The 23,363-nt window shown below is 35.4% G+C and overlaps 1 protein-coding gene across 2 annotated transcripts in view; it reads left to right on the forward strand.

Annotated features, from left to right (window-relative positions):
• Window positions 1–21,197: 21,197 nt before the first annotated feature.
• Window positions 21,198–23,363, forward strand: part of LOC118184942 (solute carrier family 60 member 2-like) — a 48,195-nt gene continuing 46,029 nt past the window's right edge. For both annotated transcript variants that reach the window (XM_035354697.2, XM_035354696.2), the window contains exon 1: window positions 21,198–21,357. The gene's annotated coding sequence lies outside the window, so the exon portion shown is untranslated. The remainder of the gene's footprint in view (window positions 21,358–23,363) is intronic.

Consider the following 23,363-nt stretch of genomic DNA (forward strand, 5'->3'; position numbering starts at 1 on the left):
TTACCCTTTGCCGGTTATAGACGAGATCATTAGACAGATCAAATCGACAAGATATATGTCTACTTTGGACTTAACGTCTGGCTACTATCAAATAGCTATGAGACCCGAAGATATACATAAAACCGCGTTTATAACAAAATCGGGCACTTATGCATTTTTACGCATGCATTTTGGGTTGTGTGGGGCCCCATCAACATTCCAGAGAGCTATGGACATTGTTCTAAAGCCTGTCCTAGGAAAATCAACTTTAATTTATCTAGATGATATAATTATAACGAGTAGTACGTTGGAACAACACATTAATGACCTCGAACAAGTTTTTAAATTATTAAAAGAGGCCGGTCTTACAATTAACGCCTCAAAATGCAAGTTCGCAACTAAAGAACTTAAATATCTCGGTTATAAAATTTCGCAAAAGGGTATAGAAACGCAAGATTCAAAAATAAAAGCTATTAAGAATTTCCCACCGCCCAACACCGCCAAGAAACTTTCATCTTTCCTTGGATTATGTTCTTACTATCGATCTTTCATAAAAGATTTCGCTAATATTGTTGAACCACTCTTAGTAATCAAAAGAAAAAAGAGTAAATTTACGTGGACAGCGGAAGCTAACACAGCTTTTGAAAGATTAAAAGAAGCGCTTATTAATGCCCCTGTTTTAAAATTCCCTGAGGGGGACAAAAACCTGGAAATTGCAGCAGATGCGTCAGACTATGCGGTGGGTGCGGTTCTTATGCAAAATAACAATCCGCTGGCATTTTTTAGTAAAACATTGAATCAGACACAAAGGAATTATACAGCTACAGAAAGAGAAACATTAGCCGTATTAATGGCTGTACACAAATTTCGAGTTTATTTCGGCAAATCGCCAGTAACAGTCTTTTCGGATCATGCGGCTGTTGGTAGACTTTACTCGGGAAAAAACCTAACGCCCAGGTTAATAAGATGGGCTTTAAAACTCCAAGAATATAATATCACAATAAAATATAAACCGGGTAAGGAAAGCAATGTAGCTGACGCACTTTCTCGGATAAAACTGGACGACGAAGGAAATGAACTTAAATGCGCTGTGTTGACTTCAAAAATTTTAGATTCTAGAGATACGGTTATTACTGAACTGAAAGCTGATCATGAATTTGGAAATATCTATGCTTATTTGAAAGACCCCGAAAGGTTCGAGCACACAGATATCGATGCGATAAGAAATAGAGCAAAAAACTATGAAATAATAGATAATTTATTATTCTATACGAAAACAACAAACGAAAATCTTGAGTATAAGCCAGTCATCCCAGCCTCGCTTCGATTAAGCATTTTGAAGGAGTTGCACGAAGAAAAAACAGCGGGACACCTCGGGGTCAGAAAGACTATAAATAGGGTACGCGAGGCGGTATATTTTCCGCAATTATACAAAATAGTAACGGCGTATGTCAGGTCCTGCAATCAATGTCAGTTAATAAATGATATTAATTACAGCCCGGCCGGGTACTTAAATAGCATTCGCGCTACATTTCCGAATGAAATTTTAGGCATAGATCTCCTTGGTCCCTTCCCCCAGAGCGAGTTAAATAAAAATCGTTTTCTTTTAGTAATAGTAGATCATTTTTCAAAATGGATAGAAATTGTTCCACTTAAACGCGCGTCAGCCAAAACAGTCGCAGATGCATTCTTACACAGATACATTTTAAAATACGGTGCACCGATAAAAGTCGTTAGCGATAACGGAAAACAATTCATTAGTCAAATATTTGAAAACATATGCAATGGACTTGGCATACGCCATATCAAAATGGTTCCGTATAGACCACAGGCTAACATAGCAGAAAGAGTTAATAAAAATATTGTAAAAATAATTCGCAGTTACGTGAGCACACATCACAAGCGCTGGGATGGCTACATAAATGAATTAGCTTATGCTTTAAGAACGGCACATCATGATACTACGGGAAAAACTCCAGCAGAATTATTTTTAGGCAGAAAGTTAATTACGCCTTTAGATAAATTATTCTTTGTGCAACAAAGAGAGCAGGAGTTTAAACAACAAGATGTGCAAAAGTTGATTGATCAGGCGCTTAAAACCTCGGATACGGCAAGAAATAGACAAAAGTTATATTATGATAGAAAACGCCGTAAAGCAGATTTTAAAGTTGGGGATAAAGTATTGAAGCGGAAATTTTCTTTATCAAGTGCCCCAGACAATTTTATGGCAAAGCTAGCTCCAACGTTTGAAGGCCCCTGTGTAATTCAGGAAATCAAAGGGGTAGTATTATATCTTAAGAACGACAGAGGGGAAATCTGTAAAGCAAGTCCCGACCAGGTGAAAAAATACTATAATCCAAATGATTTTGAAATCCTTAAAAGTTTCTTGCAGGACTCAAGTCTAAACGAAATAGAAGGGCCAGAGACTACAACAACTATTCCACCACCCAAGAAACAGAGAATTGAAGAGAGACCTAGCACTTCTACAACCCGGACGTCGGTATCGAAAAGAAAAAATGATTTTCAAACTCCGGCGTTTAAGAAAAACAAAAATACAGATGAACCGGGTAAAGAAACCGTGGTAAAGAGAAAAACACCACCTACAAAGGATAGCAGGAGAAATTACACATCAAGGAGAACGCGCACACGGCCACAGAGTCAGGTGCCAGCAAGGCCGCCGTCCCGGAAACTGAAACGCCAGCAGGAGGCACAAAAATACGAGGAACAGAAGAAATTCAAGAAGGACTCCAGACCGGAGGACGTCAAGACCAGCCGTCCCAGGCAGAAACGCAAAGGCCAACAACCAGACGATTACTCCGTCAAGAGGCCGACGCAAAAGAAAGAGCAATGTGGACGACACTCGGAGATCAATAAGGAGAAGATTGACATCCATGAAACCTCTAACTTGGGATCAATTTTGCCAAAAACGGATGACGGAGTTTCAAGCATCGAAAACTCAAAGATAAGTTAAAACCTTCTATATTTTTTTTTCTCTTTTGTTCCGAAATGTTATGCATAAGTACGAAGTTCTATGTTTTGACGAAAGTCAATATGTCTCGGTTGAGACTTAGTTTTGTTTTACTTTATTTAGCTAAGGCAAAAGTATTATTTTTTTAAGTGTAAAAGCTAAAAACAAGCATTTTCTGTTGGTCGAAAGACTAATTCTGTTATGTTAAAGCCAAAATTTGGCCGAAGATAAAAATAAATTCGTATTCTTGTATTAATAAGAATTTTACTTTCAGTGCCGCCAGCTTGGCGAAGAATGAGTAAAGTAAAAATTTATTTTCTCTTATTCATTTTATGCTAAATTGTAAAAAGCATATGCATTAAAATTTGTAAATGTATGTAAATACTTGAAGGTTATGTAAAAGTAGAATTTAGTCTAGAAGCATAAAATTGTAGATGCTAAAAGTGAATGCTTAAAAGCAATGAAGTCAAAATTCAAGTATTAAACTGTAAAGTCATGCTTTAGAGCGAAAGCCTGCATGTTTAAAGATGAATGAGGGGGAAGTTAGAATGAATGTGTTTTGTAGGGTTCTCCACCTACATTTGAAGTTTTAAGACTATTAAAGTAGCTCATTGAGTTGTAGAATGTCGAGTAAGGTGTGTCTATTTGGTCGTTGAATTCTAACAAATCATGGTGGTAAGGGGAAATGTTGTAAGACTAAAACACGAATATTCCCGTTTGACACCACACACGGTGGAGAGCCAGGGAAAAGTTAAATTAATGCTTGAAAAATTGAATGAATGTGAAGTAAGCAATAACTAAGAAAAACGAATCGTTTAAACACACAAATTTATTGTGTCAAGAAAGTGTAAATTATAATGTATGTAGAAAGATACTGATACTTATTCCTTCCAGATGCTGGAAGGAAAGACCAAGATTGATTGATGAAGTCCAGGAAAAGTTGCTGTAAGAAGAAAGCTTTGTAACGAGCAACAGAATTTTAATATATAATTGTTACATAAGATTTTTTTTTGTGTAAACGAGGTTCTCGCCAGTTAGTTCAGAATTAGATAAACTTACAACAGGTCGTTTGTAGGACCTGCTTCCAAGTTTTCCAAATTCTGGCAGCGGCAAATGTAGGGTTTATATTTATTTTTAACTAACATTTATTTTAAGTTTAAACTATCTTTCCTGTCAAGCCTTACTTTCCCCTGGAACTGCCAATGCCAGAATATGTAAATTTGAGTAGAACGCGCAAGGATTCAAATTATCAGCGGGAGTATTCTGATTTAAATAGAAGGAAACGAGTTCGGTGTGATATTCTTACTTAGCGAGCGCGGAGGTAGTTAGCGAGAATTGAAGAACCCCGCGTTGCGGCCTCTGTGCTTGGCGGGAAGTAGTGGTAATTGTTCCAGTGAGCTCCAAGTCTGTTGAATTAGCAGCGGTATTGTAAAACGCGGTGAGTTAGTTATTTTAGAGAGCCTCGTAGTTAGAATCTTGTCTTTACTTTCTTTTCAGGTTATTATTTTTATTTGACTGCCAAGTTGGCACAGTCTGTAAGCGTCAAGAGGACGCAATTGTAATTTATTACGTTGAATAAAAAGGGACTTAAACCCTTCACTAGGCTCTATCTTTTATACAAGTTTTCACAGTCACCTCTTGGTTGCGTGCAAGTTGGAGGCGCGCAACGTTATAACTGTACAGAAATAATTTAAATAATATACACTGGTGTGCAAAAATTAAGGACAAAAGCTTTCCAAATCAACACATTTAATACCGTAAGATGCCCAATACGTAAGGACATGAGTAATGTAAGCAACACTTACTAAAAGAGAAATCAGATGGATAAAAAGAAGCTTTATTGAAAAAGTAGCATGGAGCGCAATGCGACTGAAGGCCGAAACATCCCTGTGATGGGTGTCCAGCAAGAAATATCCGGTCTTTAATAGGGGATATGATCTTCCCTGACTGTTAGGCAGGTTTCACAGCGTCTGCCCATGCTGAGAATGAGGGTGTCAATGAGTTGTTGAGGCATTGCTGCCCATTCGTCTTGCAGCGCCAATCGAAGCTCCGGAATCGTTACTGGTGGTAAGGTACGAGCTGCCAAGCGTCTGCCTAGAAAATCCCATACATCCTCGATGGGATTGAGATTCGGAGATCGTGCCGGCCAATCCATACGTTCAATATCCTCACTCTCTAAGAGCTGTTCGGCAGCTACTGTGCAATGACAAGGTGCATTGTCGTCCATGAAAAGGAAATGCGGACCCATAGCGCCTCTAAAAAGACGCACATATGGAAGAAGAATCTCGTTACAATAACGGGTCCCGTTGACTGAACCTTCGTCGAAGATGTGAAGGTCTGTACGACTACCAAACATGATGCCTCCCCAAACGAGAACACCGCCACCTCCATACCTGTCCCTTTCAATGATGTTCGAGGAATGATTGCGGCTTCCCCGCTCTCTCCAGATGAGTATGCGATGAGAATCGTTACTTAGACTGAATCTGCTCTCATCTGTAAAGAGTACTCGTCCCCATTCATTGTCTCTCCAATTCCGGTTTTCCCGGCACCACAGAGAACGCCTTCTCCGATGGGCAGGCGTTATAGGTACACACCGTACAGGGCGTCGTGCAAACAAACCACCACCGTGCAGTCTTCTGGCCACGGTAAAACGCGATATCGGTCGTCCAGTCGCCTATGTCGTGTGTCTAGCGGTTTCACCCGCTGTCTGCCGCGTGTTTCTCCTGGCCTGTAAAGCAATATACCGGTCATCTGCGGGTGTGGTTCCTCGTGGACGACCACTACTAAACCCCCGGATAGCTGTTCCTGTAGTTTGAAATTGTCTCCAAAGTCGTGAAATGATGCTGTGAGCAATTCCGAACTCTGCAGCCACACTTGTCACACTGCGGCCTTCCTCCAACTTCCCAATGATTCGACCTCGGGTAAAAGCATCCAGATGTCGTCTAACAGATTGATTATTCGCCATTTCTCGCTGAGGCAGCAACTCGGTGTGATTTTAACTGCTATACGGCGTGCAATCTGTTTGCCAAAAATACTGATCTTACACCGACAACATGCTTTATGCTAATCAGACACTCCCCCATTACGTCTACCTGCATATCTGCGCATGTGCTACCGTACATCACCTTACTTAATCTCCTGATTGGTCTTTCTGTCCGCTCTGCCTCTTCGTTCAGCTGATATGCTAATTTTTCGACTTCGTCCTTAATTTTTGCACACCAGTGTAGTATATGATAGTAAGCTAAGTACGTTAAAGGAAGCTCTTTATTAAATAGCACACGATGAAAGGTAAGCGAAGAAAATAGAATATACTTAAATTTAATAAAGAATAAATCCTAATTTCGAACATTCATTTATTGAGATAATCTAATAGACGTACATAACAGCAATATTTAAAAAAACGCGAATTACACAGTGTTTGGAAGAAAGCTACCAAACGACAAGTAATAAAACTGCAATTTGCAATCAATAAAATAATATTTAGTGTTTTTTAATATTACACGCTTAAATATCGCATAATTATAGATTACAATATTTCATAGTAATCCTAATGTTTCCTTGACGCTATTTTTTCGATCATATGCGGAAAGTCTGAGAACCAACCTGTTCGTTTAATATGAGTGATATACGATATAGTACTTAGGACTTTATAAGTGAAACCGTGTATCCAAATATTGCACCATTTGATCACTGAAGATTGGAGAACACCACCATGTAAGTTTAACAACCAGAAACATCTAACACCAAAACAGAACACTATTTTCCTATAGTACGCAGCACATTGCATTGTAGAGCAGATATTCACAAACAAAATAAGCAGAAATTCCGCATTACCACAATGATTTCTCCAAAATAAACTGTCATCATTATATTCTTTTCCGTTCTCCTTCATCGTTCTCTTGCTGTATTGAAGCTCTCCAGTATTTAATTCCGAAGATGAATTACAAAACCGTAAAGAAAATATTTCTGAAAATAAAATGGAGGTTGAAATTATAGCGCTGCTAACTGACTTGTTCGAATTCAGTAGCCAGCTAAAGGCGCAAGCCTCGACCTCAGATTGTTCGTTTATAATCATCCAGTAAACATGTACACTGCTTTAAAAAAAAAAAAAAGGAAAAAGGACAGTGCTATATTTCCCGTTCTACTGGGCCGATTGACAAAATTCAAACTGCGTTTTTCATCTCTCGAAAGAGCGACTTAGGATATATATCAGATTTATATATAGCACTATTCTAACATAGGTATTTTGACACAAAATCTGACTTTTCTGAAATAACATACCATTTTTTTTACATATTTCGATTGTACGACTCAAATTATGCCAGAATGCCAAGTTTTGTAAAAATCGCACGAGTAGTTTTTAAAATATTAGCTCTCAAAATTTTAGCTCCTCAATGTTAATTGAATTTGGCAAATATTTATTAATATCTCTTTTTTTATTAAACATTTTTGATTTTTCCTTTCACATTTCGAAATTTAGGTTCATTCCAAATAAAATTTACCCATTTTTTGTGTTTTATTTTTTTAATTTCTTTTTTATTTCTTTCTTTTTTTTTTTTATTTAATTTTTTATTTTAAAATAAATAATTTTTATAAATTTTTCGAAAAAAATTTTGAATTATAACCTATAAAATTTTTACCATCATCTTAAAGTAGGTGTATTTTTAAGCATACCTGCAAAAAATTTGACTTTTTTATTCAAAATTTTCTAAGATATACACGAATTTACATATTTTCGCGTTTTGAAGTTTGGCATCTTCTTTTTTTGAGCGATAATAACGCCAAATGTGGTTTATGGATTTTTGTTACAGTGAAATGCCACAGCTATTTTTAACCTTAAATTTCAAATAAAATTTTACGGATAATTAATTATACGAAATTTTTTCCCTTAATGATGCGTAATAAATATTTATTAATATTATATGAAAAGCTACTTTTTCAAATTATAGATGATATTATTCAAATTTTTAACTATTTTTTTAAATTTCTCTCTTCCTTCCCTTTTTTAAAAAGATATTTTGTAAGAGTAAATTTTTATCTGCCCTGTCGTCTGCTACTTTACTTTAACTTCGTTTAAATCGAATTGTCTAAAACTGAGAACTTTCGTTTGATGTTTACTTGAATTTTATGAAAATATTTTATGACATTAACTGCATAAATTATTTCTAGACAAGCTGTTGCTTATGAAGTGGCTGAAAGAGCGGCTGATACAATCATCCAATATTTTTAAAGCATAGTATATTTTATAGAAACATAAGATTTAGAATAATCATTTTTATAAAAGTCAAATTATGATATAAACATACAACCCTCTAGAGACCGAATTAATGGAAGTTCAATGGTTATGTAGAAATGATCTGCAGCTACTTAATGGCTGGATAAGTCAGCAGGTTCTGTGGGACAAGTAAGAATAATTATATAAACGACACCCAACATTTTGGATTCAATTAACAACGAGGGTACGATGTTTATTGAATGAATTTAATAAGTTTTTAAACATAAAAATCAACTCATTTTTTTATCCTAAAATGTATTTTTATGGGTAGCGTATTTTCATTATATCCTTAAAATTCTAATTTAGAATGTAATTGTCAAGAACTGAATTCTAATCATCAGTAATATAATAAGTAATTATTACGGTTATTAATAAATCCTTCTTATAAAGAAATTTTAATATTTCAAAAAACTTTCTGTCTGAATGCAAATCTTTTTCTATGCAAATATTTCTAATTTTATATTAATCAAGATTGCACACGATATTATTTATTTGCACTTCAATTCTTACCGTCAGCTCTAGTAGAAGTTACAAATCATTTAGTATATTTAATTAAAGAATGACCATCTAAGTTTAGAAACAGCGTACCGTTAACAGCAATTCAATTATTGACGAATGGGCCCACCAGCGGCCGAGCGGTAAAGTCGCTGAACACTGGTAGTTCGGTCCGAGGTTCGAATCCCGCGAACGGGCTGGCTGCATGAGTGTTTTCGTGGTTTTCCTCATGTGTAACGTGTATACGAGCCAGTTTCCCTTAGAAAGTCCTCCACGAAGGCACCCCTCCTCTTAGGCAGATAGCCCTCGAGGCTTTGCCGTAATTAAATAAACTAACCAATTATTGACGCCGTATCTTTCATGTTACTCCCGATTGGCAAGCTACATGATTTTTAATGAGTATTCGGGTTTTGCTAGTACCTTCACTTGGAAATCGCGCTTAAACTAGGTTAGTTGGTTATTTGAACATAGAAAGAACATGGGAGCTATTTGGTGCTTTCATAGAAATCTTTGTACAGAGAACCTAGAAAACTACGAAAACCAGCCATGCAGCCTGGGTTAGACTTCGCAACAAACAATTGGTATTTAACAATCTTCAAATGCTAGGCAACTGATGAGGCTCCAATTAAATCTCCTATTTAATATTTTATTTGTAAATATTTAAAATATTAAGCAGAATTTAAGTTTTGTTAACTCGTTAGTTAAACTACCAAGCCGTAGTGCAAATAAATATTCAATTTCTTTTGCAATAATTGTATTCACTTGATATTCTTGGAATATGAGCTAAAGAAGGATTGTTCTCGGAAGATTAAAGAAGTGTTTAAATCCAGTGATATTAGGTTTGTCTTACAAGCTCAGGATCAAAACGATTCTGCAATTGCCCGAGTAGTTGACTTATAAATGGCTGTGAATTGAGCAGATGACTTTTAATCTTACGTTATTCAGTCAGAAAACGTATTCTAAATGTCTTGTATTGTATGGCAATGCGTCTTTTCATTATTCAATAACCAATCGGAGAACCGCTTGTGTTCCGAAAATAAGTATGTGTACTCAATCGTCCTGCATGGTCTTCAAATTTGTCTTCTTGTAAATTTTTTCCCAAAAAAACTAAAGTTGCCTCTCAAACGAAAGTTTTTTGACATTGAAGAGACAAAAGGAGTATGACATCTACTTTTAGAGGCATGTCAGAAACAGATCTCTACAGGCCTTCTCTTTCATTACATGTTGTGCATTCAGACAAAAAGTTGCATCAGCGTAAATTCTAGTATCTATTTTTATTACACTCTGATTACTTTATTAACATACAGTGAATATATACTAAACCTTTTACTTCAGCTTCAGTAATTCAGAATTTTTGACGGAATTGTTGTCGGAACTAGGACTTAGAAGATAAGTCAAATTGAATATTTCCATAATCCAATAAATTCAAGGTCAAAGTTTCAATATTTTATTTTCGGAGGGAGGGCAAATTTTTTCAGTTTCGGTCCATTATCCTAAGTATATTTGCTTTGATTCATTATTTTTTCATAAAAGCGAAAATCTTACGCATGGTATACATATAACGCATAACTTCAAATTAAAACTTAATAATATACAGGGTGGTTATAATTAAAGTTCCACTTTGAAACGGTCATAAAAAGAAAACTACTGGATCAAATGTTATCACATTTGGTAAACCGTGTAAAGGAGGTCATGGGAATTTTTATTTTCCGCGAAAAAAAGAAAGTTCGAAACCTCACCACTAGGGGGGAAATGGCGCTGTATGCAATATTGTTAAACGAAATATGAGTCGGAATCTAACTTAACCTTTCGTTACACGGGTTTAATATGTTGTATACCCTTAAGACACTTTGAAGTAAGCAAATTACCATTTAAAGGCGTTAAATTCGTTAAAAGTCGAGTGCGCCATCCGTGTAAGGGAGAAATTCGTCCGTGAAAACCACGAATTAGCGATTAGAAAATGTGAGATCGCAAATCATTCGCACAAGTGCGTACAATCTGGAAATCGATTTCTTACAAATTGCTAATTTGTAATTTTTGAAGCCTGAATTCGGCCCTAAAACATGAAGATACTGATTCGAAACGCTTTTAATCGATTTGGGCCAAAGAAATCCCTCATGTTATCTACCTAGTTCCATTGCATTCTCCTACTGCATTCGATTGCATAGCAGTCATTCCACACCGTGTGGTTAGTACAGCTAGTTTCATAACTGAACCATTTTTCTCTGAAGAGCAGTCGACAGCTGGACCACTGTGATTGCAGCTCGCTTAGAGTCAATGTAGAGTCGCTTAGAGTCTTCGTAACGTTGTAAAGACGTCGTAAAAGTTATCACGATTACTTTGCAGGCTCTCGGACTAGTTTGCATCGTCGTTACAACGTTGCCGTGCTACTTGGGTTAATCCACGACATGCCATGATCAGAATACAAAACCACACGCACGAGATAGAGGAATGGTGTCGCAAATAAAGAACTTCCATTAATGCCACAAAATCCAAATTATTACTGATAGGACGGTATAGGAAGAACAACATTGATGCAGATCTGACCCTCTTTAATGAAACAGTACCCAAAGTCAGAGAGGCTACATACTTGGGAGTTCGTTTCAACGGCTCGCTTACATGGGGTCCTCACATTTCCATGAACATCGGGAAAGCCATAGGAGTCTCTAGGAAGCTCCGAATCTTTCTTGACGCCTCCTCACCACCGGATCTTACTTGCAAGAAGCACATTGACACATCAATAGTAAGACCCATCCTTACCATATGCCTCCCCTGCATAGTGCTGTTTTCCCACCTCCGTATTAAATAAATTGCAGGTTTTCCAAAACAGCTTCTTACGAAAAATCACAGGAGCCCCCTGGTTCGTTCGCTATGAACAGCTACACAGAGACCTTAAATTCCAAAGTCTGGCGTTATTCATCAATAAATTAAATAATAATTTTTTCAACAAAGCCGTCACCAACGCGGAGGTAAATTATTCAGACAATTTTAAGTACGAGCTCCTAGAAATTGACATCAATTTAGGGCCCTATGCAACCCACATTTATCGGAATCCCCCATAAATATTCCTTCCAGCTAATTTCGAAGTTTCAAAGTATGACATTTCCTTTTACACTGGCCTGGGCCACATCTATACAATCTTCCTGCAGTTCCTTGTCGGGATATAATTCCTGCTGAAACAGGCATATCAAAAGTATCAAAGTAAAGTTTATTCAAAACGTGTTTTCGCTAGCCAGCGCACGTTACGTTGTTGTTTCGCTGTTACGCTAGTAAGCCTTTTGGTCATATCGGAATTATCATCACGCCTGTTAGGTTTTTGTGAGTCCACTTGTTAGGCGTAACTTAAGAGCTATCTAGCACTACTTATTTTAGTTTTGACTTGAATTATATTCCACGTTCTTTAGTTTCACCACAAGTTTGACGGTGCCTTTGTTACGCAGGAAGACCGTGCCCTTCTGTTAACTATTTTGAATTAATAAAGGGTTATTTTCACCCTTCTTCTGCGTTGGGAGTTATTCACGCCTGTACCAGAATTCGTCAGGTTCATTATAGGATCTCATTTATTTTATGTGGAACAAAAGAGAAAGACTCTACAAACTAACAGTCTTTATTGTCATAAAAACTCTCATTACCCAAATACCTGGTACGCACTTCGAAGATCAGTCGCATTCTTTTCCTTCAAAATTTTACATAATATTAAATAGAGGCTGCCGATGTGCAAGCTGATACAAAATAATATGACTGTTCTTACAATTTTAGACCAGAAATTTCTTCTTCCATTCCTTTGACTTATCTACCGTAAATTATGTTTTTATATGCTCATCTATACAGCATTTTCTGAGCTTACCCTGTACTTTTAAACACATTTATGTTAAAACCATAAAAATGCGCTCACATATCCATTAAATGCAATTTTTTTACTGCGAAACACAAGATTTGTAAACAATAAAATGCTTACACTGAGATCATATGGGCTATTTTTCTAACGTTATTAAAATTAAGGTGAAAATATAGCAAAAGCATTTATGGAAATTCTTAAGGCATTTAAGAAGTCTGCTAATTGAACTAAAAACTAAAACTAAACTCGTTAGGATAACAAACAGCCCTTAGAGCCATTGCCAGCAATGCCCTGATATCCACTTTCTAAACCATGGGCTCCGGGATGCTTGTGCATCTTAGCCTGGACAAGTGGTCAGCTTATCGCAGGATCCCCGGTGTTTAGTCCCCAAGCGAACTTGGTACTCATTTATCGACCCAATCCTGGGGTGAAAGCCTGAGTCAACCTTGCCCAGCCCGGGGATCGAACCCCTGACCTAGTCTGATAATTATGTTAAATAAATCAGGAAATTTTTCATGTATAACAAATAAATAAAAGTAGTTTAGCTTTTATCAAAACAGAACTTATTAACACAGTTACAAAGACATTTAAATGTCATAAAGTTTAGTAGTTTAGCACATTTCAATGCTTTAGTGTAATACTGATGTACTTTGATAATTATGAAGTTATTTGTATTTCTTCATAGATAAACTTTCATTTATTAATTTTGGTACTCAGATAGACAGTGTCCATTCCAAGATTTCGCGTAAATTTCTAATCATAAAAATTTAAGAAAAACTCCATAAACAAAAACAAAAAATCAGCTGTTATACATCCTTCATTCCCTCAAAGGCACGCCGTAATTGTGAAAGTGAGGTATGCCGAATTTTATTTGCCAGGTTAAACTAGTCGATATTTCCGTGATGTCAAGAGTTCCGAAAATTGGGTAGGGTTTGGAAATACGCGTTGGGGACATTTTATGCCATTTCAACGTTTTTCAAAAAGGTGCAGGCGGCTTTATAAGAAGATGGCATTTTTCGTAGTTGACGCCTAAACCAGCGTATTTAATGCGGTCCGAAGCGACCACACTGATTGCACCGTCTCTGTCGTCGGCTGCGATGGCAAAATAAACGTTAGTAGATGGAAATCATAGAATTAATATTGCTACCCATTAAGTTATATTTACATTCAGAATTGCCCTTGGTCGTTTAACATTGTTCACGTCATTTATATCGTAATCATTCAGTTTATGCATTCGTGACAAATACGCCGGATTTCTCGTGAAATTGTCTAGCTAGTTTGTAGAACAGATTCCTGAGTTCTGTTCTTCGTGTAGTTTATCATAAATCAAGTAGCAAGGTGCATTACAAATTTTTCGTAGCACAGTCCATCAAGCAGTGTTTGAGTGTTTTCGGTTGGTATGGCATGCTCAAGCAGGGCAGGCGTAATATAACATGGTTTGCAAGATGATTTTAAAAATTAGTAATTTGTTATCTGTAGGTATAACGCCGTTCCGACTAGTTAGAGGACATAATGCGTGGGCCGCATGTCAGAGTGTTAACGAATATCACTCCGAGATCTTACTCATCCTAGGAAAGGGAATTTCTGTATAACTTTTAGATTCCACTTAATCTTCATTATCCCAGTAAAAAGAATTGTAACTGATTTGTCGACATTTATTTGTATTCTCCATTTTATTAACCAAACCTTAGGTACACGTATGTGATGTACAAAGATCGCTGTGACATCAGCATACATTGCTAGCGTGGTACTTGACGCTTATAGAGAGGCGTTCACATGAATGTTAAACTGTGTGCGTCTAATCTAGTAGGTAAGAACAGGCCTAGATTAACCATAAGCAACATAAGTATGTGTTTAGATCAGCAAGGAAGGGGCCATCATAAAATTATCCTAAGGTATTCAGGAAAAAAGATACCAAAAAATTTCCCATTGCTATTATTACCATGGAATGCATGTTTCAAGTAACCCAAAAGAGAGTGAGAGAAGGAATGAAGAAAACCCTGGTCTAAACATATGCGGCGGCACCAAAATATTTAAGCATTTAGGGCCTCCAAAGGTTTTAATCGAGCCCTGGGTTTAGAATACCGGCTGTAATTGGTCGGCATGTGGAATATGTGTAAAAATTTAGGAAAATGTTTAGGCTTATAGAGCGGCCGAATTCAGCCATAAAATTGCAGATATTATCGTCTTCATTGCACTACATCCACATTAATGGTCATGAATAGATGTGATCTTGCTTTTAAATTACCAGTCTCCAAGATTCGCCCACTGTACGCATGAACCAATCCTCATAGAAGAAATAATGTGCAGGTTAACTACTACGTCAATAAATTACTATCCTCTAGCTTTAAATTTTAACAGCACATTGCAAACATCAACAAATCCTCACAGAAAGAAATAATGTGCAGGTTAACTAGCCTACCAATGAAATGCATCCTTCTAGCTTTAAATTTATTACAGCAAGATCATATAGCAGTTTTCAAGGAAGAAATATTCTGCCGTGATTACAGCAGAAAGCTGATCGTCGAAAGCTACTGAAAACTTTCTAATTCAGACAAGTAGAAATATGGCTTACTGAACAGTCAAAGATCGGACTACGCAGTCCCGGAAGCCAATCGCAACAATACTCGAAACGTCGCAGAAAGATAGACACAGTAGACAGATATCAAGGAGGTTAGAATAGAAGGAGAGAGGGTTCGCAGTTTCCTCTATCGGGGAATGAAACCCTACCTAACAAGCGGCTTACCTGTTTGTTCTTTCAATACATTGCATTACGGCAGTGAAACGTACGTGTTTCTAAGCTGTTCCGTGCATGTATTTTCCAGTAAAAATATGTTAAATTTATAATGAAATGCTTCGCTATTGTAAAATTTTTGTTTTAAAGCAAGATGATATCCATAATTTACTATGTACGGAAAATTATTAAGAAATAGTTCGAAATTTAAATGCATGTGTATAACATTAAAGCCTTTAAAAAAAATGATGTTTCTGCATATTTCAAGGATTTGTATAGGTTTTATTAGCAACCTGTACTTTTCAAATTTTTTCCTTTAAGAAGTGCAATTTCTGATTTATTCACCATGTTATCATAATTTACTAAAGAATCATTTCATATACATAATTTAAGGTATAGAAAAGAATGTTACTTTATTTTAGTATGCTTAAATACTTTAGATTTAAGTTGCAATACACTAAAACAGAAATTCGCACATTTAGCAATAATTATCTAAAAAATAGTAACAGGTTGCATCTTTTTAAATTAAAGTTTTCAATATATCCTTTTCATAACCAACGATCTTATAACAAAAAGGAAATTAATTTTAATAAAATAAAACGGACTTTTGGAAATTTGATGAAATCCATTTATCCGTGTTTCATATTTATGAATCTCAAAGAAATTGCCTTCAATTAAGCTGAATTACAGAAATATTACTACATAAATTTTTGTATACGTCTTTTCATATGTTCATTTATGTTAATATTTTACTTACTTTTATCGCTATACTGCCCATAAATTTTTAAGCCCAATATGCAAACAGTTTTTAACAACAAAACAGTTTATCTTGATCAAATGCACAAATTATATTCATAACAGTTCACGAAACTTAAAAATGAATAATTAATACATAAAGAAAAGTGTTACTTTATTTAACACCTTTACAATTCATAAAAATAGTAATAATTGATTTCTTACTTTTCATGAAAGTTATAAAACGAATTACCTAAAATTTTCAAATTATACAGTTTAAATCCTAGCATATATCACTGTATGTTAAGGAAGGAAGATAACAGCTATAAACAGAAACATCAAAATATATTTAATATATTTTGATTGAGTCCTTTTTTTCACATCAGGGAAGAAAATACCATTACATTGTAATATTTTTCAACATATTTATCAAATTACATAAAAGAAAATAATACTTACGCGTGAAAAATAATCCCAGGAATCTTTTTTGAAAATCGATTTTTGCATCCTTGTGCAACACAAGATAAAATTATTTAGAAAGGAACAAAAAATGTTACAATGACAGATTACTAAGAACATACTAAGATCATATAGTGAATTTGAGTTTCAGAAAGCAGCACCTCCTTTTACTCTGTATCACGTGAAGAACATCAGTAAAACAAAATGACGAAAGTAAAAGTCAGGTGGCCGCCATCAGTCGACGAAAAAGGTGAGTGTCTGGTTGAAGGTCCAAATCAGTGAACTGAAGAATCTAGTAGAAGTAAAAAATGTTAAGGGTGGAGAATGTCAGATGGATATCTGTGCTTTTCTCTGGGAAATGGAGAACATCTATGAGAGTTGATGCAGTTGTTAGGATGAGTGAGAACTGAATAGAAGAAATTTCTAGCAAGTTTTTGTATATAATCTTTAATTGTATCTACTTTGAGATCATGGGGGATATAAGAATTTGGAATGAACCATGGCGCGTTGATGATCTCTCTGAGTGCTTTGTTTTGAAGAACTTGGATGTGTTGAAGGTGAGTTTTGGCACCGTGGCCTCAGACAGAACTAGCATAGAGTAATGCTGGTCGAAGTATAGATTTATATAAGAGGAGTTTATTAGAAACGGACATATGACTTCTTCTGCCAAGAAGTGGGCGCATAGTTGCAAGCGTGATATTGATTTTTTTTCACAGTTTCCCTGAGATGTTTCTGAAACGTCAATTTTTTTATCAAGAATGACTCCTAGATATTTAACTTCGTCAAACCAGTCAATTTCTTCATCATTAAACAGAAGAGGTCTAGGCGGAATGAAATTTGCTTGACCTTTGCGAAAAATTATTGCTTTTGATTTTTCGGTATTAACTGCAATCCTCCAAAGAGTGAGCCAAATTTTTAGATGATTGAGGTAATGTTGAAGAAGGAGCTGGACATCAGAGCAGTAGAAGCTTGGGTCATAATTGCAGTATCATCAGCGAAAAGAGCAATGGTAATTTGTGGGTCCTTAGGAATATCATAAATGTAAATGTTATATAAATATGGAGAAAGTACAGATCCTTGAGGCACTCCAGCGAAATTTTTTCTCGTTTAAGAAATAGAACTGCCAATTTTCACTGCAAAGATTCTGTCTTGGAGCTAGGAAGCAATAAGTCTAATACAATGATCGGGAAGTTTAACTTGATAAGTTTGTATATAAATCCCCGGTACCATACCCTATAGAGCCAGTTTCCTTTAGAAAGTCCTCCACGAAGGCATCCCTCCCTTTAGGCAGATAGCCCTTGTGTGCTTTGCCATAATTGAATAATACCAATACCAATACCATACCCTATCAAAAGCTTTCGCAATATCAAGAAAATTGGCTCCGGTAGGGAACTTACAATTGAAACCGTCAGTAATATAGTTGAGGACACGAAGCAGCTGGTGATTAGTACTGTGAAGATGACGGAAGCCAAACTGTTCGTCTGGAATGTAGGAGCTCTGTGGAATAATTTGATTAAGATGATAAAGAATAACTTTTTCAACTATTTTAGAAAGTTGACTGAGAAGGCTGATTGGGCGATAGTTCTGGGGACACGTTGAATTTTGATGCGGTTTTGGAAAGACGACGATGATGGCATATTTCCATATATTAGGAAAGTAAGAGAATTTGATGATAGACAAGTGATGGCATTGATAGGAAGATGTTTCAACGCTTTGGTAGAAATACCATCAACACTAGGAGCTTTTCTGGGTTTTAAGGAGCTAATATAATCGGCAACCAGCTTAGGCGTGGCAAGGAATGTAAACTTCAAAGGACCTGGGATTTTTAGAAAGGTATTAACAGTATCATTAACTTTGGAGATATGATTGTTGTCGTAGGGGATAGTATTGGGAGTAAACGTTTCTTCTAGTATATCTGCAAAGGTGTTAGCTTTATCTTCGTCTGAATAAATCATTCCGTTGGTACCATGAAGTGGCGGAATTGGCTTGAAGGGTTTCTTAAATTTCTTTGCAGTGTCAAAAAGAGAATTATCTTCAGTTGCGAGAGAGTTGAGGAAGTTTCGCCAGCGTTGCGTCTTGAAGTTAGTAATGTCCTTTGTGATGTCACGTTGAAGAGCGTTCAGTTGCATTTTTAGCCTTGGGTCTCTTGTATTTTGTGAGTTTTTCCTAATACGATTTTTGCATTTGATTTTTTGTCTTATGCTGGCAGGAAGAGGAAGAAAAAGATGGGAACTGATGAATTTATTGTTTGAAAAATTGATAGCATGTTGAATAAAGTTGGTAAATTTCTTGATTTCAGTCTCAATATCGTCTTCATTGGTAATTTTGGGATTTTCAGGAATGGTATCTGAAATGATTTTTGAGAATTTTTTCAAGTCAGTAACGCCAATACTCTTGACCAGTGAAGGTAAATAAGTATTAATGGTGATTTCAAGAAGAATAGGATTATGGTCAGATGAGAGAGCTGGAATAACAGAAATTTGGCAATTATAGTCGAGGTTGTTAGATAGAAAAAAGTCAATAATAGAAGAACTATTATAGCCGTAATGCGTAGGTTCATCAGAGGCATGAATGGTATAATTTATATTTTGAAGCATGCCAAAAATTTCTCGTCCTTTTCTATTGCTAGCTCCTTGATTCCAGCATTGATGCTTAGCGTTAAAATCTCCTCCAATTGAAGCAGGAGAGTTAAAATCCAGTAGCTGTTCAATTTCAGAAATGATTGGACTATTATTAGAAGGTATATAGATATTAGAGATAATGAATTTTTTGTGCTCAATTTGAATTTCAATAGTATTACTTTCAAAAGAGGTTGCATAAGTCACAGCGACATTAGTAACATGGCCACCAGGATTCACGGTTTGAATTGAACCTTCCCTCCTTCTATTCTAACCTCCTTGACAGAAGTTTAAATTCCGCAGAGTTAAATATCAAGCGAACTATGAAATAAAGGCAAATAGAAAGAGGGCAATTTTGTTTGAGAGAAAAATAATTTCTCAGCATTTGATACGAAATCTTTTAAAGCCAGGTAATAGAATGGTTTAAAAGAAAGAAAAAATAAGGCCCCCCCACTATATATAAAAAAACGTATTTATGAGCCTAAAGGAAGCTAGAGAAGATGAAAATGAAGCGTGACGTAACCTAACCCTGAATGTGCCCTAATGTGTAATAAACAATGTGCCGAATAATGGAGAAGTCCGTGTAGCCTATCACCTTATAATGAAGGCCCTAATGTGCTGTTGTAAATGTATTGTATGTTGTTTGAGCTGTAAATACTAACCTAATTCTAAATTAAATGGGATTAAAAATGGGATGCTTCGTTCGAGTAATTCAGCACTTCTGAACATTTTTTTCTTATCAGAGGGGAAAACGAAGCTAAAATGCCTATGATCAGGAGTGTAGACTGTAGAGCTTTGCAATCTTTTTAAGTGGGATTAAGCTAGCTGAGACGGCCGGCAAAGGCAAAGAAAAAAGAAAAAAATCGGGGCTATTCGTAGCAATTTAAAATCTAATTAAGAAGCTAACTTCAGTGCAAACATCGAATACAAGCCAATAATTCCACATTGAAGCACAATAACAAGAAAGGAACACAACATCAGGCAAAAGAAGATTTTCATACATTTTTCAGAACACAGCAAAACACATCCGTTTATAGTATATAAGATTTTTTTGTAACAAAAATAAATAAATAAATAAAAGAAACATCACTCCACGTTCATATACATTCCTAATTATCAAGGAAGAGAAAATTCTCCCTTTACCCGTTGCGTGAACGAAGTTCAGGTTATTTTGGGCGCCTGGGTAAGAAACCCTTATCCCAGTCTAGCAATTGGATCTGTTTCCGATTGTTGTCGATCTTGAAGCTGAAGATTAATTGACGTGATAAGCTTAAGGTAGAATAATTGAAGAATGGCATAAGTTTCTTTCTTTTCTTTTCTTTTTTTTTCTTTTCTTTTCTTTTTCTTTTTTCTTTTTCTTTTTTTTTTTTTTTTAAGAGAGAGAGTCCTGAGATGCAAGTCGATTCTGGATAGTAAGAATAAGCAATATTGGCAATGGGAGCGGTAATGTAGGATGAATACTTCCGGAGAGTGACGAACGGAGAAGCATGCAGACAGCAGTGGCGGCAGGTGGAGGCTGAATGAATTGAAGTCAGGAAAGCATCGAATTTGACCAAGAGAAGAGCGTTGATTGAAGTGCGATAGTCCTGTGTGCTGGGGGGGGGAGGGCTAAGGCTCTTTTCAGTCCATGCAAATTTTGAGGGAAGGCCGAATAGTAGTGAGGGGGAGGGTTAGGAATTGGAGTAAACTTGCTGGACTTCGAAAAATAATTTGAATTTTTAGGCTATCAGCTAAATTTCATTTTAAAGGAAAAAAATGCTTTAACATTAATTTTAGGTGCACAGGGATGGCAAGGTTTAAACGAATATGCATACATAATTCCGTTAAATAAATACAGTAAAATTATTTGTACTTTTTTTTATTATTTATTTATTTATTATTATTATTATTCATGATCAGGTTCGTTGAGCTCTTATATGATAAGAAATAAAATGTACATTTTATCCATTTGAGTTTCTGAAGATCTGAGATTATTGAGGTTTTTCTTAAGCAAATTCGTTAAGTTTGTAAGTTACCCTTTACCCCTGCACCTATAATACTCACTCGGAACGTCACTCTGCTACAAGTCTCTTTGACCCCACTCCACTCTCATCCTTACTTTTTACGAGAGATTGGCAACAAATACAGTATTTTCGCTTTCAGGGTAGTGTTTACTTTCAGTTTAGTGTTTAAGATGATATCATATTTGTAGCTGATAAGAAGTTTGCACCTTTTTGTTTTGTTTCTCTCTTCGCTTATCTCAAACGCGGGAATTTCGTAAGTATTGTTTAATGTACGAATGAAATCCGATTTTTATTTTCTGGCCGGTGACATTCATTATTGAGCCCATGTGACAGCCGCATATGAAAATCAAATTTAAAAATGTATCTTTGTATACTGTTTAACTTTATAATAGCAGATGTCTGCATTGTATTTTAATGAGTATTTCTTACAGAGCTGCATGGAAGGCCAACAGATGTAGTTCAGGAGTGGTATAATTTAATTTCATAACTTGATACAACTTAAAAATATATCTCGTACTCAAAAGCTAAAATTTCTTAAACAAATCTCCGTCGGATTACTATTCTAATAGCAATATGCTTATATTATTTATGACTGAACAAGTAATTCTTTCTACATCAGCAGTTCAATGAATAAGTGAAATGCAGGAAATAAGTTATTAAAAAAATCTATTAATCTTCAGAGAAATGTAAATGCATATCACAAATATAGTATTGGTTTTACGAGGTTTTACATAGTAGAAGAGAAAAATTAAATGAAAAAAAAATTGCTGTATTTTTTTTTTTTTTTAAACTGAATGAAGAACTTTCAAACTAGCTGTGATTACCTATAGACTAAGACTGAGAATAATCAATTCCTTTTCAGCTCTGTTTTAGAAAAGAAAAGAAAGATATCATACTGAAAAAAATTTCTTAAAAATTGAAGTAAATTAATGTTTATTTGAGCATTTGTCAACTGAAATTAACTAGAGAGGTTTTGACAAATTGCAGTTTTTGGCAATCATGCAATTTGACAATCATGCAGTCCATTTGCATAATTCTGTTCATATCATGTTTAAGCTGATCTAAAGATTTTGCATAAGCAATAGATCTTGAGCTTTGACAGTAATTTTGATCATATAAGCAGTCAGTTCATAGATGTTGACATTGTAAATGATGAATATATGCTGTACATCATGTTTACATAAAATAATGTTTCTTTTTAACATTAAAGTATGTTCAAATAGGATTTTAGATAGTCCTTTTAATAATGATTTTCATTGTTTAAACTGATTAATTTGGTATAGAAGCTTAGCTATCAGTGTTGCTTGGTGCATTTGCTAAAAAAAAAAAAAAAAAAAAAAAAAAAAAAAAACCCTCCAGTTCTGTAACTGTACATTTCTCACATGGAAAAAGAGCACTCTAATATCAAGTGTGCAGTTATAAAATTAATCTTATGTGGGATCCTGTTCCCAAAATTACCGTATGAATAACCATGAGTGGAATTGAAAGCTTTTTGTTAAGCCTAAAATCTTGGTGACACAGTGACTATACTCAGCTCCATTTCAGTTTGGATTGAGAATCCAAAGGAGTCTTATAGCCCTCCTCTACAAATTCATAAGAGACTTTCAGCATGGAAGATTTTTTAGTACAATAATGCTTCAAAAACACAGTTTATTTTCATACATCCCTGCCTTCCCACTGATATTGTAGCTTACTTTGCTAACTGCCATACTAATTCAGAAGTCAAACAACAAAAATCAGTGTTATATTTACAAAACGCTGATGAATGTAAATTTTGTAAATATAACGCTCATTTTTGTTGTTTGAATTCTGAATTAGTATTTATTCGGTGTTTTATTGTGTCTTAAGCTTATTTGCCTATTTGGGTTGGCAGTTGCAAATATAAAATTAGATAATACTGCTCAAAAAAGAAAGACCCCCCATGCCTGTCTATCTCAAAATCAACAGCTTTGGTCCAAAGCCAATATTAATCTAAGGTTTATTTTTCCCTAATTTAGCATGTAATATAAAATTGACTAATTCCAGTTAATTATGCTAGTGTTATGTCTAAATTTGAATCTTCAATGATATGTATGTATTAATATTGAGGTCTTCCATTGTTATTCTATTTGTAGGTACTATATTAAATGAATTTATGTAATTTTCATATAACAATTTCATATTACTATAATTTGATTAGGTAAAACGTTTTGGTTGATCTTTAGATTATGGTAACTTGGCAATTTTTTTGCGAAAATTTGGCGACCAACTCTCCTACAG

Source organism: Stegodyphus dumicola, chromosome X2 (genome assembly GCF_044657685.1).
Source record: "Stegodyphus dumicola isolate Sdum_Otavi_A_Nest chromosome X2, ASM4465768v1".
Lineage (NCBI taxonomy): Eukaryota > Metazoa > Arthropoda > Arachnida > Araneae > Eresidae > Stegodyphus > Stegodyphus dumicola.